We start from the raw sequence: 6826 nt of genomic DNA, 5'->3' as shown, positions 1-6826 counted from the left end.
GGAATATTCTGAAATTATCTGTTAGGTCCATCTGGTCCAATGTGTTATTCAAAGCCACTGTTTCCTTGTTGATTTTTATCTCTGGATGATATATCCATTGATGTAAGTAGGATGTGAAAGTGCTTTAATATTATTGTATTACTGTTAATTTTCCCCTTACATATGTTAATAGTTACTGTATTTATTTAGGTGCTCCCGTTTTGGGTGCATTAAATATTTACAATTGTTGTATCTTATTGTTTGATTGTTTCCCTTCATCATTATGTAGCATCCTTCTTTGTCTCTTGTCATAGTCTGTTTTAAAGTCTATTTTATCTGATATAATATTGCTAAGGTTTCTTTTTTCTTCCATTTGCATGATAAATGTTTTTTCTCTTTCTTCACTTTCTTTTTTTTAAAAAAGATTTTATTTATTTGACACAGAGAGAGAGAGAGAGTACAAGCAGCGGGAGCAGCAGGGAGAGGGAGAAGCAGGCTCCCATGAGCAGAGAGCACAATGTGGGGTTTGATCCCAGGACCCTGGGATCATGACCCAAGCTGAAGGCAGATGCTTAACCAACTGAGCCACCCAGGCACCCCTCTTCCTTCATTTTCAATTTGCATGTGTCCTTAGGTCTGGAATGAGTCTTTTCTAGGCAGTATATAGAGAGATCTTCCTTTTTATTCAGCCACCTTATCACTTTTGATTGAAACATTTAGTCCATTTATATTCAAAGTAATTATTGGTAGGTATGTAATTATTGCCATTTTGTTACTTCTCTTATGGTTGGTTTTATAGTTCTTGTTCCTTCTTTCACTCTGTTTTCTTATATTTGGATATCTTTCTTTAATGATATGCTTGCATTCCCATCTTTATTTTTTATGTATTGATGACAGTTTTTTTATTTGTTGTTAGCATTAGGTTCACATATAACATCCTATGCATATAACCGTCTATAGTACGTTGATGGTCATTTAAGTTGGAATCCATTCTAAAAGTACTAAATTTTTATTCCCCACCCCATGTTTTGTGTATATGATGTCATACTTTACGTCTTTTTATTTTGTGAATCCTCAGCTTGATTTTTATAGATATAATCCATTTTATTGTTTTTGTACTTTAACCTCCATACTGATTGTATGAGTATTAATCTATTACTTTTATTATGTTTCTATTTACCTGTAATTTTTTTCTTTTCTAACTTTTTAGTCCTGGTTTTGGCCTTCCACTCAAAGAATTCCCTTTAATGTTTCTTTTAACACTGGTTGAGTGGTGATAAATTCCTTTAACTCTTGTTTGTCTGGGAAACTCTATATTTCCTTCTATTCTGAATGATTGCCCTGCTGGATAAAGTATTACTGGTTGCAGTTTTTTTTTTCCTTCAGAACTTTGATTATACCACTCTCTTTTGCACTGCAAAGTGTCTGCTGAAAAATCACTTGATAGCCTTATGGGGTTTCCCTTGTATGTATCTGTTTTCATTATTCTTGCTTCTTTTAAAATTCTCTATCACTACTTTTGGCCAGTTTAACTATTATGTGGCTTGGTATGAACCCCCTTGGGTTCGTTCTCTGTGCCTCTTGAATCTGGATGTCCGTTTCCTTCCCAGATTAGGGATGCTTTCATCTATTATTTCTTTGATAAATTTCTGCCCCTTTTTCTTTCTCTTCTCTTTCTGGGATCCCTATAAGGTGAATGTTATTATGCTTGATGATGTCACTGAGTTCCCATAAACTGTTTTCATTTTTTATTATTTCTTTTTCTTTTTGCTATTCAGGTTGGTTGTTTTCAATTACACTGTCTTCCAGCTTGCTGATCCAGTTTTCTTTCTCTAGTTTGCTATGGATTCCCTCTAGTGTATTTTTAATTTTTAATTTCAGTTATTTTTAGTCTTTTATGTCTTTTATGTTTGATTTTTAAAAATAGCTTCTATCTCTTTGTTGAAGGTCTCACAAAGATCCTCCACTATTCTCATGTTCACTAGGTATCTTTATCACTATTGCTTTGAATTATTTATCAGCATATTGCTCATCTACATTTCATTTAACTCTTTTGCAGTAATTTTTTCTTATTTATTAATTTAGAACAAATTGTTCTGTCTCCTCAGTTTGTTTAAATCTGTGTTTGTTTCTATGTATTAGGTAAGTTAGTTATGTTTCCTGATCATGAATATAATCACCTTCTAAATAAGAGGTCCTGTAGTGCAATGTCCCTTGTTCCTAAAACTATGGTCCTTCAGGGGTATCTCCTATGTGTATTGTGTGTACCCTACTCTTGTGGCTGAGCCTTGTTTGCCTTCAGTCCAGTCAGTTGCAATAGCCCCTTTTGCTTATTGTACGCAAGATTTGTGCCTGTGTCCATAAAGGTCCAGTCTTGAGCCACCTTGAGCTTGTAGTTGAGTCAGACAAGTTGCCAGCCTGAGGCCATTTTCCAGGTCTGTGGTCACACTTAACTGCAGAGTGCTTTCCCTGCTTTGTACCCTGAGAGGCTTGTTTGTGGGCCTGGCCTGTAGTCATATCAGATGTCTGTTCTTAACCCATTGTTGTGGCCACAATCAAAGAAGTGTGTGCCGTTATATTCCCCTCTCCCTTAGGGCAAGAGTCATTTTGGAGTGGTGCTGGTGACCATTTGTGCTGCTTGCAGAATGAGACACACCAGGAGCAACTTCGGAAGGATTCCTTCTAAATGAGGAAGTTGGGTGGGGTGATTTCACAGGAAAAATTGGGGGAGGGGCACATGATATTAGGAAGCTATGTGGGGAATGTTTGTGCTGTTTGCCACAAGTGTCTGAGCATCTAGGTTAAGGTGGAGGTTGAGAAATGGCATTTGGAAGCTCTTCTATTCTTGAAAAAGTCTCCTAAAGATTACTGCCACTCCTGCACACATTCTTAGATTAATAAACACATCTCTTCCATATGCTTCAGTTGTTTTTTAAACTACTGCTTCTATGTTATATTTCAGTGAGGGTGTTTGTTATGCTCTCTTGTTATGGGCAGGGACTCATTTTCCTATCACCCTCTGGCTCTCCCTGAGCTAAGCCTAGAGTTAAGCCTTACTGATTGTAAAAACTCATGCAGTTAAACCCCACTGGTTTTCAAAGCCAGATGTTATGAGGAATCATCTTCCAGTGTAATTCCCCCATGTATATGTTGCTTGGTGTGGGTTCTCTTCCCTTCCTTTCTCCATGCTTGTGGTGTCCCTCCTGTTTGTGGTTAGTCTCACCAGAATTTTGGTTACTGACCATGTCTCCACTTCTCCCGCTCTTTCTTTTTTTCCCCACCCTTTCTGATGAGGCTTTTTCTCTATGATTAACTGTGAAGAGGCTGGTCTGCCAGTCTTTGGGTCACTTTCTAGGTTAGTTGCACTGATGTGTCAGTTATCTATGTGTATCCTAGGATAAGATGAACTTAGGATCCTTCTCTGGTATCTTCCCAGGTTCCTCCTGAAAATATTTTCAAATAATATATCTGATAAAGGGTTAGTATCTAATATCCAAAATATAGAAATAACTTATACAACTCAACACTGAAGGAAACCAAACAATCTAATTTAAAAATGGGCAGAGCTCCTGAACAGACACTTTACCAGAGGAAATGTGGGGATGGCCAACAGGCACATGAAAAGACGCTCAACATCACTAATCATCAGGGAAATGCAAATCAAAACTGCAATGAGATATCACCTTACCTGTCAGAATGGCTAAAAGTAAATATACAAGAAATAACAAGAAATAGACAAGAATGTGGAGAAAAAGAAGTTTTGGGCACTGCTGGTGAGAATGTCAATTGGTAAAGCCACTGTGGAAAACATTATGGAGTTTCCTCAAAAACTTAGAAATAAAAATACACATATGATCCAGTAATTCCACTACTGGGTATTTACCTGAGGAAAATGAAAACACTAATTTGGAAAGTTATATACATCTGTATGTTTATTGCAGCATTATTTACAATATCCAAGATGTAGAAACAACCCAAGTGTCTATCAGTGGACAAATGAATAAGAAAGTGTTGGTGTGTATATATATATATATATATATATGTATATATATATATATATATATATATATATATATATATATATAATGGAATGTTATGCAGCTATAAAGAAGGATGCGATCTTGCCATTTGAGGTAACATGGATGGACCTGTGGGGTATTGTGCAAAGTGAAATAATTCAGATTGAGAAAAACAATACCATATGATTTCACTTATATGTGGAATCTAAAAAAATGAATAAACAAAAAGCAGAATCAGACCTATAAATACAGAGAACAAACTGATAGTTACTAGAGGGAAGGGGGGCGGGGGGATGGGCAAAATGGGTGAAAGGCAGTGGGAGATACAGGCTACCAGTTATGGAATGAGTAAGTCACAGAAATAAAAGTCACAGCATAGGAAATATAGTCAATGGTACTGTAATAGGTGACAAATAGTAGCTATGCTTGTGGTGAGCATAGCATAATGTATAAACTTGTCAAATCACTATGTTTTATGCCTAAAACTAATCTGGCAGTGTGTGTCAACTGTACTCAAATAATTTTTTTAAAGTAAATTTATAGAAACAGAAAGTAGATTAATAGCTGCCTTGGGATTGATTTGGGGACATGGATTAAATGTAAATGGAATACAGGTATCTTATTGGGTTAATGAAAATGTTCTATGATAGGATTATGGTGATGGTTTTATAACTCAGTAACTTTGCTAAAATTTATTATTATCCAGAATACACAAAGAGTATGTAAATCTTATTACAACTATATAATAAAAAGATTAATAAGTTAATTTCAGTATAGTCAAAAGATCTTAATATTCTCCAAATAAGTTACATGAATCTCCAACAAGAACATAAATAATATCTAAATATCATTAGATATTAAGCAAATGCAAATTGAAACTATATGTGATAACAATTAACACCCACAAGAATAGCTATTATCAAAAATCTGTTAAAAACAAATGCTGATGTGTATGCATCACAATAGGAACTTTCATTGATTGTTGATGCAATGTAAGATGGTGCAATTTGAAAAACAGTCTCACAGTTCTTCAAAATGTTAAACAGAGTTACCAGATGACCTAACAATTCCACTCCTAGGTATACACCCAAGAGAAATGAAAACATGTCTTGACAAAACTTGTTTTTTTTTTTTTTAAAGATCTTATTTATTTGACAGAGAGAGACACAGCGAGATGGGGAACACAAGCAGGGGGAGTGGCAGAGGGAGAAGCAGGTTGACAAAACTTGTTTAAGAATGTTTATAACAGTACATCTAATAGATTAAAAAGTGGAAACAACCCCAATTGCCATCACCCAGTGAATGGATAAACAAATCATGATATATTATATAATGGAATATTACTTGGAAATAAAAAGAAAATTCATGGCACAGTCTGGGTGAAAATCAAAAACACAATGCTTTGTGAAAGAAGCCAGACACAAAAACCTACATACTGTATGATTCCATATATAATAAACTTAGAAAAGACAAAACTACACGGAGAGAGAGCCAATCAGCAATTGCCATTGGGCATTGTCAGAGACAGGGATTGACTGTAAATAGAAGGCAACTTTCTGGGAGAATAGAAGGATTCTAAATCTGGACTGTGCTGTATATATTTACCGAAACTCATTAATATGCACATAAAATTAGTGGATTTTTATTTTATGTATAATATACCTCAATAAAGATGTCCTTGCTCAAGACACAAAACCACTTCTGTAGTGCTGTGATCCAGAATTCATAGTCTGAAAGGCTTAAGAACCTTTCTAGATTCAAGATAACAAAAAGATATGACAAATAGCTGAAATGTGTTATCATGAACTGCAGGAGGAAACTATTATCATGTTTAATATTCAACTAATTGAAAAATTGAAATATGGTTGATAGAAAAAAGAAAATGCTCTGTATCAGCATTAAATTTTCTTAAGTTGAAAATAGGATGTAACTTATATTTTGAATGTCCTTGTTCTTTGGAAATAATCATGAAATTCTTTGGGTGGAAAGGGGAATGACACCTACAACTTACATTCAAGTATTTTAACAAAGATGGATGGATGGATATATAGATACAGATAGATGATAGATGATAGATAGATATAGATAGATAATAGAGAATGGTAAAACAAATGGTGCAAACCCTTAAATACTTGATCAATCTGAACAAAGAGAATACAGCAGTTTTTTGTACTATCTGGCATCTTTTCTCTGAGCTTTAAATTATTTTTGAATAAAAAGCAAAAAAGTATATGACAGTAGAATGTTTATTAAGGATTTTAAAAGGCTACAATTGCATCTGGATCAGGACTCACTACAACAATTAGTTTAGCTTTACTTTGATACCTTTACTCCTCCAAAATTTCTTCATGGAATCTCAAATTCATTACAATGTAATTAAATTATTAATAAATTGTATTATTCAAATGATATAATGTAATACTGAAAAGTCTTATAGTTGGAGAAGTTTCTAAATAAATACTGGAAAATTATAGGCCAAACAAAACAAACAAAAAAACAAGGAAAATTAGCTCCAGTAAAAGAATGTCAAAGATACTATGTCCAAAGTGACAGATTGGCAAAAGACTTGCAACAGAGAATTTATAATGAGAAAGTAGAAATTGCTAAAACACATAAAAAATGCTTAATCTTACTAAACAACTAAAGATATGCAAATTAAAACACCACAGAGCATGGATTTATTCCTACCAAAGTCACAAAGATTTAAAAAAATAGTAACCTTGGGGCACCTGAGTGGCTCCGTCGGTTAAGCGTTTGACTCTTGATTTTGGCTCAGGTCATGATCTCAGGGTCATGGGATCGAGCCCTGAGTCAGGCTCTATACTCAG

Source organism: Zalophus californianus, chromosome X, assembly GCF_009762305.2.
Source record: "Zalophus californianus isolate mZalCal1 chromosome X, mZalCal1.pri.v2, whole genome shotgun sequence".
In the NCBI taxonomy this organism is placed as follows: Eukaryota; Metazoa; Chordata; class Mammalia; order Carnivora; family Otariidae; genus Zalophus; species Zalophus californianus.
Note: the sequence above shows the minus strand (reverse complement) of the source record.